This window comes from Echinops telfairi, unplaced genomic scaffold (assembly GCF_000313985.2).
Source record: "Echinops telfairi isolate 266 unplaced genomic scaffold, ASM31398v2 ScPeMD7_7424;HRSCAF=8462, whole genome shotgun sequence".
Classification (NCBI taxonomy): domain Eukaryota; kingdom Metazoa; phylum Chordata; class Mammalia; order Afrosoricida; family Tenrecidae; genus Echinops; species Echinops telfairi.
In genome coordinates this window covers 39,454,647-39,469,383 of record NW_022111324.1, presented here as the reverse complement: position 1 = coordinate 39,469,383, position 14,737 = coordinate 39,454,647, and positions in this window count along the sequence as shown.

The window sequence follows — 14,737 nt, the reverse complement described above, 5'->3', positions numbered from 1 at the left end:
ACCTATGGTAGCCCATGGTACTTCTAATAATCTGCATTAATGCCATAATTCTAATATATCAATTCTTCTCAGTCTTCCTTATACGTTTTCCAGTTTTCACATGCACATGAGGTGACTAAAATAGGAAGGCTTCCAGGATGGTCAGGGGAAGGTAGGGTCATGACCGAGTAACCAACGGCAATGATCAACACATAACCAGCAACCCACCCCCATCCCCAGGGAGATGAACAATAGAAAAATGGGTGAAGGGAGACAGTGGTCAGTGTTAAGATATGAAAACAATAATGATTTATAATTTACCAGTGGGTCACGAGGTGGGGAGGGGGGAAATATGGGGGGAATGGGAACTGATACCAAGCGCTCAAATAGAAAGTAAATGTTTAGAAAATGATGATTGCAACATATGTACAAATATGCTTGATACAATTGATGTATGGAATGTTCTAAAAGCTGTAAGAACTTCGAAAAAAGATTTCTTTTTAAATAGGGAGGTTTATGTCCAGTTTGCATTAAGCTTTGAAGTGATATCGCTGTTCTTTAACACTTTCAGAGATAACCGGTTTGCAGCAGATTTTCTCAAAACAAATACATCAATTGATTCCTTGACTGCTGCTTCCAGGAGCACTGATTCTGAATCCCAGTCAAATAAAATCCTGACGTCAGTATTTCCCTGTGTATCAGGGTACTGTTTATTCAACTATCTGTGAGGACTTTCCCCCTTAGCACTGAATTTAATCACAGTGAGACTGTATTCGATCTTCATTAGTGGTATTTTCAGCTTTCAGAAAGTGAGGTTGTGCCATCTGCACAACTAACAGGCTGTTAGTAAACCTTCCTCCAGTCCTAATACCATTGCCTGCTTCAGGTAGTCAAGGTCGGCAGTGATCTTCTCCGTAAACAGATTGAATGAGTCTGGTGAAAAGATACAACTCAGAAGCACACTTTTTCTGCCTTAAACTATGCAGTATCCCTTTGTTTTGAACAAAGAATTGCCTCTGTGCCTATGTACAGGATCTGCCTGAGCACAATTAAGTGTTCCGGAATTCCCATTCTTTGAAATGTTATCCTTAGTTGTCTTTCAGGTTTCTCTGATTTCAGTCAAAATCTTTCTTGTTCATTATCTTCCTAATTGGGCTTGCATTTCTTGCAATCCCTTGCAGATGTGCTGCTACAATTATTTTTCAGTTATCTTCAGCAGAGTGTGTTACAGTTGATATTAATGCTATTGCTCAATCACTTCTGTATCCTTTGGGGTCAGTTTTCTTTGGAATGAGGAGACTTAGTGGCATAATTGGTTGTGCGTTGGGCTGCTAACCACAAGGTCAACAGTAGGAAGGACTAGTCACTCTGTGTAAGAAAGACGAGACTTCCTACTTCCATGAAGAGTTGCACTCTCAGAACCTTACAGGGGCTGTTCCACCTTGTCCGATCGGGTAACAAAGAGTTGGAATCAATTCAATGGCAGTGAGTTAATTTGATTTGATTTTTCTTTTGGAATGCATACAAATATGAATCTCTTCCATCTGTTGGCTAGGTAGCTATGTTCCAAATGTCTTGGAATAAATTGAGCACCTCCAGTGTTGTACCAGTTGGTTTTAACATTTCAGTTGGATCTTGTCAATTGTGGAAGCCTTGCCAATATACACCTTGGACTTCTTCCTTCAATATTGTCTGTTTTCAATCATGTGCTATCTCTTTAAATATATATATGTATATATATACATACAAAATTTATATAAATTATAATATAAATTTTGTTTTGCATAGTAACTATAGCTTCTTTTTATGTGTTCTACATCTTTTAATATCTTGCTTATAGAATCTTTCATTTTAAAACTCAAGTGATGGTTAGAGAGTTGAAAAAACCTCTTAAGCTTTTATAAATTATATGGAGAATATGTCAAAATACATAGCTTTAAATTTTGATATTTTTGTTTAATAAAAGTGTCCATTATTTTATAGAAATAGCTTTTATTTACTCTCATGTTATTTTATTATTTATATAAAATATATCTGTATTCATTATAGATAATAATATGTAAATATTATTTGATATATTAAAATAAAAATAACATGAGTCATGATTTATATGCAGAGGTTTTTTAAACTGATTAGATTAGGTCACATATGAACTATGTGCTAGTAAGAAATACAGATGCAATATTCACTAGGAAATTATACATTTCTAAAACTTAATCAGGCAAAAATGGGAAAGAAAAATATTTCTGAATGTAAAAAAAGAAAAATAATGGCATTTTAAAATTAAGATTTTCAGATAATTTTGTCAGGTAAGACTAAGTTTTTTTAAGAATACATTATTCAATCTTAGGTATAACAAATATACTGAATATAGAAAATATATAAACATAGACACATAAGTGCCTTAGTGAGACAAGTGGTTAATACCTCAACTGTTAGCCTAAACATGGCAATCCAAATCCTTCGAAAAGTACCTCACAGTAGAGAGCTGGAAAATAGTTCTGAAATGTCAAAGTCATAAAAGATCCTCCAAAGCAAACATATTTTATACACATAAGGTCAGAATAGATTCTAAAACAGCTAACAAGAATCATAAATATGATGTCACACAAAACTGTCTTTTTCCTGTTGTAATAAATATAAATGTAAATATACATATTTGTTACAATTATTACATGTGTATTGGTGAAATTAGAAAAATGAGGCTATGCCCTCTTATAAAGACTTATAAATTGAGAAACCATAAAGAACAGTTCTGCTCTGCTCTGAAGGGTTGCTGTAAGTCGTCATTTACCGGATGGCATTTGATTTATTAATAAAGTTGATGAACTTTTTCTGTAAGATTAGCGTTAATGACTCTGTAAAAGCTATTAAACTTGTGATATGCAGATCACACAGTGTTGGTTGGTGAAAATGAACAAGGACTTGAAGCATTTACTGTTGAAGGACAAGGACTGCAATCATTAATATAGATAACACCTAACTTAAAGAGAGCAAAAATGCTCATATTGTGGCCAATAAGCCACATCTTGACAAACAGAGCTAGTTTTAAATTTGGCAAGCATTTTATTTCCCTTAGACCTGCAATCAGTGATGAAAGAAGCAACAACCGTCAAGAAATCAACAAATCAGTGGAGAAGTCAAGAGGGCATCCAGGTACAATCACTCACCTGGCAGTCCTGCTGTCAGACAAGAAACTTAAGAGGTAAGGAGGCCAATACTGAGAGACTGGGTGATAGCAAATAGATTCAGTGTACTAGATTCTGGTTCAGACCGTCCCCTTTGATTTTTACCCACAGAGATCAGAGACCTTGTTGAAACACTCTAAGCTCACTGTGTCTGCCTGCAGGCTCCGCTAACCCTTTGCCAAGTTCAGCAGGATGGGGTCTCCCACTCCTTCCTGCAGCCTACTACTGCAGCAAGCAGTGCTTTCTCCAGACTGGTGTATAAAAGTGGTCATAACCCCAGGTTTGCAGAGAGCCTCTGAGAGCTAGCCACAAGCCCTCACATCTTAGTTCCCCACACTGCTATCTGCCCTGCACCTGAAGTCTAGGTCTTTGCAACTCCTCTCCTCAGCCAGCAACAGAGTGACTTCATAGGCCATCCCCCTCCCATATCACCCCAGCTCCACACCTGCCAGCATGGATAGTGATAGGTAATAAGACAATAATTTGCAGCAACAGAAGAGCCGCTGGAATATTTACCTGTGACAGAACATAGCTCCACAGAGCACAATCATCAGTACAGGTAGGATAGAGCTGGAAGGTACACAGGAGGGCAGCCATGGGCAAATTCTGATCCACATGGCCCCAAACTCTCTTTGCCAAGTTGGTTCCCTTTACCTGGGAGATAGCTTGGCACAGCCCCACAAGCCCATTATAAAAGAAGGAAATTTGGTTTTTCTATGTAAAAATGTTTGAGATTCCAGTTTGAGATTCCTTCATGTTCCTTTGAATGTAAGCCTGCAGAACTCTGTCCATTAGCATCCATTAATGTAATAAGGTATCCAGAATGTTAATCTCCAGGGCACAGCAAAGAGAAATGCTAACAGGTCCTGATAGCCACAGCCCAAGGTAAGAACTGGCCCTTCCAGTTTTGGGCTCCACAGAGTGCCCTTAAAAGGCTGCAAATTGTTACCTGACACCCCAGACCAAACCCATGCCCATAATGTAGGCCTGTCCCAACCTGGCCAAATGGTATACTTATAGTCATCAGTCTCAACCCAGACCCTGAGACACTCCAGCACTGCCACTGAGTCACTGCAGCACCCTATCTGACCCACCACCATACTGAGCCACAGGTGGTCCTGAAAAATACTCTTACCAGTCGCACAGAGAAAGAGCTCATAGAAACTTGGTCTCCCAGAAACATGGTGCCCAGTTCTTCCAAAATGACATGCAAACAACAACATACCACAACACCCTCAACAAAAACACAAGAAAAACAAAACACAACAGTGGATATAATCATGCTCATAGAAGAATCAGATGGGGATCTGCCAAAAAGATGTCTTCAGAAGGCTACTTGGAGTAATGCAGGATATGAGGGAAGCAACACATAATACCCTGTTTCCCCAAAAGTAAATATTCCCAGAAAATAAGACCTACTTACAGTTTTTCCTCTCCCTGAAATATAAGGCATCCCCCAGAAAATAAGACCTCCCAAAAATAAGGCCCCTCGAAGCTACCCGAACTCTGGACTCTGGGCCATAGCAGTGAGTGCCACTGCACAGCTCACTGTTGGCCGCAGAGCAGTCGGAGCAGACAGGAAGTGTGAGGTCTCTTTAATAAAACAATAAACAATAAATGTGTAGCGTATTCTTCTTCGTGGAAAAATAAGACATCCCCTGAAAATAAGACCTTGTGCATCTTTGGGAGCAAAAATTAAAATAAGACACTCTTATTTTTGGGGAAACTGGTTAGGGACAAAATGATAGAGGAGATTAAGTTCATGATAGGAGGGATGAAATCCATGATAGATGGGATGAAGTCCATGCACCAAGGGAAATAAAAGAACTAATGGACGAGGTAACAGAAACAAAGCACAAGATCACGGGTCTCAGCAACAGAGTAGAAGAGGCAGAGAGTCATACCAGTGATCTCAAGGACAATAAGGCAGACCTCAACAAGTAGAAAAGACAGTCAAACAAAATCATCAAAGAGGCAGAAGCAAACCTGAGATCAATGACAGATGCTATAAATAGGGGCAATATTCAAATAATTGATCTACCAGAACAAGACACAATGAAAAAGCCAACAGCTTAATTAGTGAGGTAATTTCTGGAAGCAAACGTCCCTACTTTAATAAATGAAAATCAGACAATCATACAATAGGCAGAGAGAACAGCAGTTAGACTAAAGCCAAAGAAGAACTCACTAAGGCATATAATAGTTAAATTATGCAACTTCAAGGAAAAGAGAAACGTCAAAGAGCAGCAAGCAAAAAAGATCAGTCACAAAGAATGGTGCTCAGGTAAGAATATGCTCAAACCTATCAGCAGATACCATGAAGAGGACGAGAGAGTGGACACACACACACACACACACACACACACGGATAGATTTATGCAGCACTAAGGAACACAACAGCTAATTAGTCCACACAGCAGTAGAGAGGGTTTCGTTCAACTCACTTTCATGGAACAGTTAATATACTGGACATCCTTCAACTCACAAGTGATACTGGGTCCAAGGTTGAAGAAGCAGATAGCTGAGTCTTCCCTTGGGCAACGCAGTCAGTTCACACACAGCAAACAGCAGGTTGGGTCATCAACATTCAGCACCTCAGAAGCTTAATAAAGCAGGCCAGATAGGACATTTAACTCAAGAAATGCAAGAAAACAGGATCCACCAGCCTCAAGCTCAAGCAATGTACACAGCAGCAGCGTGGTGAAACAGGTCTCCAAAGAATCTCAAGCTCAACTTACAGAATCCACGGGTTGTCAGAGAACTAGTGAAAGCAGCCACATGCTAGCCCAATCACCATAGAGCAAGCGAGAGGGGCGGGCCTTGCTGAGATATTTATTTATTTGCTCTCCAATCAAAGTGCGACCTTATTAATCCCACATGTTCCTATTGGTCAGGTTGGTACAATAAACCTCCTTATCACAATAACTCTGAATGTCTATGGCCTCAACTCATCCATTAAACAACAAAGACTAGCACACTGGCTCAGAAAAAAACAAATATTTTGCCTGTAAGAGACACATCTTAAGCTTGCATGCAAATAACTAAGAATAAAAGGCTGGCAGAAAATATCCCAGTCAAACAACTACTTAAAAATGTAGGGATTGCAATTTTAATCTCTGACAAAATTGACCTCAAGGTGCAAACCATAACAAGAGACAAGGAGGTGTACTATGTAATGCTCAAAGTATCAGTAGACCAGGAACCAGTGAGCATAATAAATTTATATGGACCTAAGTAAAGACCCACAGACTGTGTCAAACTATTCAAAAGATGAAAATATAAATCACAGACTCAACAATAATAATAGAAGCTGACTTTAATGTACTGCTATCAGAGAAATATATATCACTGGGAGAGAAGCTCAGCAAAGAGGCTACCAAGCAAAATACTACAGTTAGACAACTGGACCTGATAGACTTTCATAGAGCTCTTCATACAAATGCAAAAAAAAAAAAATCACATTATTTTCAAAAATAGACCACGATATGGCACAAGTCAATCCTGAGTAAATTCAAACACATAGCTATTACTCACACCTCCCTCTCAGATCACCATGCTGTAAAGCTAGAGGTCAATAAAAACACAATTAGAAAAACAAGGCAAACAATTGGTTGATCAATAATAATCTTCTGTGGCACAAATGGGTACTAGCCTAGATTAAAGTGGAAATTAGAACGTTTCTAGAAACTATTGAGAATGAGAATATAATGTACCCAAGTCAAAAGCCAGAGTTAAATGAGTAGCATGACAAGAGAATAATGCAAAAAAAAAAAAAAAATCAATGCAGCAAAAGCTGTTCTTTGAAAGGATCAACAGAATCAACAGACTGCTGGCAAGCCTAACCAAGGAAAGGAAGTAGCCAACATCAATAGCCAGGATGAAGAATGAAACAGGAGAAATCACAAGACCATGAGATAAATAGGATAATCATAAAGGACTATGAAAGTCTGTAATACAATGAATTCAACAATGTGGAAAACATAGACAAATACTTGGAAAATAATCCCTCACTTGATTATACCAGATAGAGGTCAAGAACCTCAACAGACCCATAGCAAAAGAAGAAATAGATATGGCTATCAAGAAACTACCAACAAAAAAAGCTCCCAGACCAGACAGCTTCACGGGAGAATTCTACCAAGCATTCAGAGCAGAGCTGACACTGATCCTCCACAAATTATTCCCAAGCAAAAAAAAGATGCCAAACTCATTCTACAAATCCAGTATATCTTTGATATCCAAACAACGCAAGAATCCCACAGGAATAGAGAACTACACACTGATATTTCTAATGAACATAGATGCCAAAATCCTTTACAAAAGTATTGGCCAATAGAAAACAAAAGTATATAAAACATATCATCCACCATGATCAGGTGGGATTCATGCCAGGAATTCAGGGATGGTTTAACATGTGAAAATCCATCCATATTACTCACCAAATTTATAAGAAAAAGGATAAGAATTTCATGAAAATATCAATAGATGCAAAAAAAGCATGCAACGACATCCAACACTTATTTTTAATGACGACACTCAAGAAGTTAGGAATGGAAGGAAATTTCCTCAAGTTAATACACACTATCTATGAAAAGCCAACAGCCAACATTATAATTAATGGAGAAAAGATTAAAACAATCTCACTGAAAAAGAGGACCAGAGAAGGATGCCCCTTGTCCCCACTTCTATTCAACATCATACTGGAGGCCCTAGCTAACAGCATAAGACAGTGGATGGATATTGATTTGCTATATACATCAGACAAGACTATGAAAAAGGAGAGCAAGAATTCAGTACCCTTCACAGTAGTGAAGAACAAATTGAAATATCTAGGAACATATTTAATAAAAAAATTTAAAAAGTCTTATACAAGAAAAACTACAGGAAACCAAAAGTGACCTCAACAAATGTAAGAATATCCTAAACATGTGGATTGGAAGACTGAATATATAAAGATATGAATCTTACCCAAGGCACTATAAAAGTTTAACACTATCCTGAGTGAAATCCCAACAACCTTCTTCAAAGAATTGGAAAAGCTGAACAGCAATTTCATATAGAGAGGGAAGAACCCAGAATTAGCCGAGAATGGCTCAAGAAAGACAAAGTCCAAGGCTTGCTTTACCTGACTTTAATAACTAATACACACCCAGAGTGACCAAAATAGTGTAGTATTGGCACAATGACAGATACTCAGATTAAAGGAAAAGAACAGAAAACCCAGAAATAAACTCATCAGCATATGGATAACTGATCTTTGACAAGGGCCCCAAAAGCATCAAGTGCGAGGCAGATGTTCATTTGAACAAGTGGTGCTGGAAACAATGGATATCAACCTGTAGAAATTTGAAACAAGATGCTTACCTCACCCCATCCACAAGAACAATTTCAAGGTGGATCACAGACCTTGAAGCCCAACCCCAAACTACGGGGAGCATCAATGCATATCTTATGTAAGTAAGTCAAGGAGAAAGCAACAGGACCAAGTTCCAGAGAGATTTGGGGGAGGAGTCAGGGGAAGAGAGTGGTGAGCAAACAACGCCATAAACAGGGGAACAACTAGGGAACTACAATCAACAATGAGGAGGACATAGAGATCCTCGGGTGTGGGAGCAACAGCAATCTAGCTGAGAGCAATTACTAAATGGCAGATGAAGGGAAACTGTGATGGTGTGGCACAAGGGAGGTAAAAGGAAACAGGAATGATCTAGAAGTAAAGCTATGGATAGAGTTATAAGCATAGGTGTTTACATACGTAAATCCATTAATTCAAAAAATAGAGGTAATGGCCTATGTACATATATTTATATATCAATACACCGAGGTAGTGGATGAACAAAATAAACCATGGGGGAAGGGAGACAGTAGTTGGTGTAAGATATGAAAATAATAATAATTTATCGAGGTGTCTTGGAGGGGGTAGAGAGAGGTAGGAAATAAAGAGGAGCTGATACCAAGGGCTCAAGTAGAAAGTAAATGTTTATAAAATGATGATAGCAACATATGCACAAATATGCTTGATATAATTGATGTATGGATTGTTATAAGAGCTTTAATAACCCCCAATAAAATTATCTTTAATAATAAAAAAGTCAACAAATCAAATGGCATATATTATTGAGCAATACTGTAGCCATGTATATATATATATATATATTTTTTCTTTTTTAAGTTTGAAAATTCAAAGATGACACGTTGAAGACTAAGATGTGCCTGGTAAATTATGATATTTTCAATTGTCTTGTTGAATCGTTGAGCTGGACAATGAATAACCAAATAATTGATGACATTAAATTATACTGTTGGTAAAGAATATTGACTATATCATGGATTGCCCAAAGAAGGAACAAATTTGTCTTGGAAGAAATACAATGAGAATGCTCTTTTGTGAAAGCGATAGTGAGACTTCATCTCATACTTTGGAAGTGTCCCAAGAGAAGAACATCATGGTTGTAGAATAGAGACTAAAGCAGAAAATAGCAAGTTCCTTTATGAGATAGAATGGTACAATAGCTGCAGCAATGGGCTCAAGCATCAACATTGTGAGGATGGCACAGGACCTGGCAGTGTTTATCCTATTATTTATGGGATTGCTATGAATTGGAAACAATTTGATGAAACCTGCCTTGGTGGGAAAGTGGTTATGAGTTCAACTGCTAACCACAGGATCAGTGGTTAGAAACCTCCAGATGCTCAGCAGGAGAAAGAGCAGGCTCTCTACTATCTTAAAGAGTCTTGGAAAAAGACATGGCAGTTATACCCTGGCCTATTGGGTCACCAAGGGTCACAATTGACTCAACGGTAGTGAGTTGTATTTTTAGAACAAGAAACTGATAATTTTGATAAGCTTTTTCTGTAAGATTTTGAGCAACCAATTAATATCCTTAGTTTTTTCATTTCCATTTTCCCTCATTTTAAAATATCAATTAAGTTATACAATGTGCTTAAGCTTTTTATATAATGATACATCACATTTTTATTGATTTTAGTTTATACATAACACATTTCCTAATCATTGTTTTGTTTTTCCATTTTCAGACTTAGTAGTAATTTTGTATTTATTATTTATTCTTTTATTATACATTGTGAGTAGAAATTGTTATATTTCTAAGAAAATTTATAAGAAAATGATCAAGACAATCGATTATACTGTTGTTTTCTTCTTTATTCTTCAGATGACATAATATTGATATAAGACAAATCACAATGTGAAAGTATAAACAATTCATGCAGTTTTCTTTATCACTAGCCATAGTTGCTCAGGGCCTGTGCCTTGAGCTGCTAACTGAAAGGTGGGCAGTTTGAACTCTCCAGCTTCTCTGTGGGATGAAGGTAATACACTTATCATCGGTACAGATTTGCAGCGCCATAAACTCAAGAAAGCAGTTCTACTCTGTTCTACAGGGACGTTATCAGTTAGAATGACTCCAGGGCAGTGCGTAGTGACAGTACTCAATTTCCTCTCCCAACATAGAAGTTCATAAAACTGAGTAAAATGCAAACATTTGTTTTCTGATATTGGACATAGGTGGCATATGACTATAAACCCAGAGTAATGAAAAATACAAAAAATGAATCCTGTCTTCCCCCTGCTTGTTAATTTTCAGATACCTGCACAAGGAACACAGCCAGAGAGAACCCAGACAGATCACAGTATTTTCACTGAGCAAAATATGAAGATATTGCAGCTTACAGCTAGCTAGGAAGCAGTGTGAGCATTGGCAAGAACATGAATGGCAGTATTTGAATAGCATATATCACTATTTCTGGTGGTCTCTGATGCCATGCAGGGCTGCAAATAACTAATTCTATTTGGATGTAGTAGTAAATATCAATTAGAAAATAAAGAATTTCGATTAATATCGTTAGCATGAAATATTTATGAATGTATTTAATGAAACATTTGAAAGACTTTTACTTTGGGGCACAGAAAAAGTAGCTATAGTAGCTATTACAGTACAACATGAAACATGTAATTAGGTGCCCACAAATCGGTTCCAACTCCCCATGACTCTACATACCGCAGAATGCACTACCACCTGCTCCCGTGCCAGCCTCACAATTGTTCTTCTGTCTGAGTCTTTTGTTTGATCCATGTCAACAGAGATTGCACAATATTTAAGAGCATAACAACATTTATGGGACACCATGAAGTTATATCCTAAATAACAGGGCATTCTTCTTTGGAGCAGAGACCCCAAGACTGAAGAGCTATTTGTTATTCTTGTTGCTATTGCATGGTGTGCTGTCACATCAATTTTGACTCACAGTGACTGTATGGAACAGAGTAGAACTGACCCATAAGATTTTTCTCGGGAGCAGATCACTAGGTCTTTCCCCCTGCTGTATCCATGGTGGGTTGAGTGCTGATCTTGAGATTAATGACCACACGTGTGTGACCATTGTACCACCAGGGGTCCTGACAGAGTTATTTTAGTTCTACCTTAAAAAGCCTAAACCAAATGTCAGCATAATGAAGAATAACAGAAAATTAATAGACTGCTGGAACAAACCAAACTCTCATTTAAGAGAGACATGATGTAGATTCCTCATATTTCCTTGTCCACAGTCTCTATCCGATTATAAAGATTACTGATCATCTGAAAATGAAGACTATAAAACAAGACGATCAAAAATACAAACCCACTGCCATCAAGTCGATTTCAACTCATGGTGATCCAATACGGCAGAGCAGAACTTCTCCTTACAGTTTCCAACACTGTAAATCTTTAGTTGGGAAAAAAAAAATTACGATAGTAAATGTGTCACTAAGATGACAAAGAAATGCTAAAACTAGTAAATAGCAACTTGAAATTATCTATTATGAATATTGTAAAGGCATTAAAGAAATGTGTAGTCTTTATGAAAGGAAAATTGAAAAAAATAAAAAACAATGCTGTTTTTGTTAGGTGCCATCAAGTCATTTCTGACTCATAGAGACCTGTAGGTACAATAGACCCAAACACCCCGAGGCCTACACCTCCCTCACAATTTTTCTTATCTTTAAACTCATTGTTGCAGCTAATGTGTGACTCCGTCTTGTCAAGGGTCTTCCTCTGTTTTGCTGCCCTTCTATTTTATCGAGCATGGGCCCCTTTCCAAGGACCAGTCTCTCCTGAAAACATGTCCAAAATACATGAGATAGTGTCTTGACATCCTAGCTTTTAAGGAGTATTCTGGTTTTATTTCTTTTTTTTTTCTTTCTGGTTTTATTTCTTCCAAGAGAAATTTATTTGTGGTTTTGACAGTCCAATAGGTACTATGAAACAATAGACACTAGAAAAATGGGTATTCTAATAGCTTAATTAACAATAAAGTGCCTGAAATTAAAACTGACTGGATAGGCTTATAAACAGATGAAAGATAGTAAAAATAAGGATAAGGGAATATAAGTTTGAAAATATGATGCAAAGAGACAGAGTAATCAAAAGGAAAATATTTATCAATACAGGTACATGTTACTTAAGGCCTATTTGAAGCCATTTGCACCTCTATTTGTAGTCCCATAACATTATTATCTTTCATTATTTTTAAATGAAATGCAGCTCTCCCTTCTTTAGTATTTTCCTCTAACGGTTTTAAGAACCTAAACCAAAATTAAATATGCATATACCTTAGTCAAATATTTATCTTATTTGTTCATAGAATTTGAAATTCTTAAGTTGTCAAATAAGTCTATGAAATAAATAAATAAATGCACAAGCAAAAAAAACCTAAGTAACAACATATCCCTGCATGCATCTCAAACTGCTGAAATACATAAATAGATTATAAAATATGGATAACATATTGAAAGTAAGTTTTGTTATAAATGTACTATGTGATATACTTGAATATTTTCTTATAAAATTACTATATGACATGACTCCCCATGAGAAATAATAAAAGTCACAAGAAAAGTAATGGTGTACTTACAACTCAGGAAAATAAAAATATATTAATTCAGAATTTAATGGCCAGTGAAACATAGTTAAAAGGCAAAATGATAGTTTAGAACCAAATAATGTCATTACAATATGAGCTATATAATCTGTAGGATTTGGAAGGAAGAATTTATAAGAGCAATAAAAATTCCCAAATAAGAAGTAAAATTACATTGTTCACAAATAATATGATTATATTATTGAGAAGCATATTAAATCTAAAACTATGAATTTGAATGGAAACTACTGATTTTCAGGAGCGTCAACATCAAATAATCAATCATATTTGAATATAACTCTTATAAGCAATTAAAATTGAATTTAAATTAATTTCAATTACAGAGATTTGGCCGAAAAAACTTAGAAATAAATTGAACAAAATATGACGAAGACCTTCCCCAATGCAAATTACCATGAGGCATAACACATGAACCTTGAAATGGGGCACAATAACTAACAAAATAAATTTTAAAAATATATTGTTATCCTTCTTCAGTTTAGACAATATGACACTAGATAGTATATTTCTACAGATCAATAGGACAGATGGAAATCTATGAATATATGAAGATATGTAAAGTTAATTGATCTTCACAAAATATGGCCAAGGTTATTGGAAAGAAAGGAGAGAGGATAGTGATTTTAGCAGAGTAGATGAAATCTGCAGCTAGCCACACTAAGAAAAACAAAATAAACTTCACTTCCATAGTTAACGTTGAAATGAAGTTTACTACTAAGTACTTTGTAGACTCAAAGCCAAGCAACAGCAATATGAAATTTCAGAAGGATACCTGTCAAAAGGTTTGTGTGACTTTGGAGGAGGCATGTTATTTCTTGGGTGGGCAATGAGATGCTCCAATTAAATATAATGTTCATAATAATTTGTAATCCTTAAAATATTTAGATTTTAAATGCCTGTCATAAGAAAAAAACCTGTCCACATACCATGAAAAATATCAAATACATTGAATGTACAGAATATTTAACTGAGGGTTTAATATTAAAAAGGTGAGATGTGGTTATTCATCATGCAGTCACTGAACAGATTGTTCACACAAGCTATGTGAAAGGCCAATATTTACATGAAATTATGCTTAACATAGCTAGGCACTTGAAAATGCATACTAAAAACAGAGTGAGTTATAACTGTATGCCACTGGGAACTTATAATTATAAAAGCAAAACCCAAACTAAAAACCACCTTACTACCATCGAGTCAATTGCAACTCACTTCTATTCAATGTGTGCTGGAAGACCTACCCATTATCTTGTCTAAGACAATGGCAAGAGATCAAGGTTGCACATTGGGTAAAGAAGTGAAACTTTTGCTATTTTCAGATGGTATGATTTTATACACTGTATATATTGAGAATCCTAAGATGTCTACAGGAGGATTGCTTGAAACAGTAGAGGAGTCAGTTGGATTTCTAGGTATAAGTGATGGGAATACAGTAAAATATATCAAGGAATCAGAACCATTCACAATAGCCACACAAAAACTGACATACCTAGGAATACACAAAACCAAAAAACACCAAACAAACCCCCAAATAAAAATAAAAAATCTGTATGAAGAAAACTATAAAACTTTGCTACAAGAAATTTAAAGGGAGCTATATATATCGAAGCATATTCCATATTTGTGGA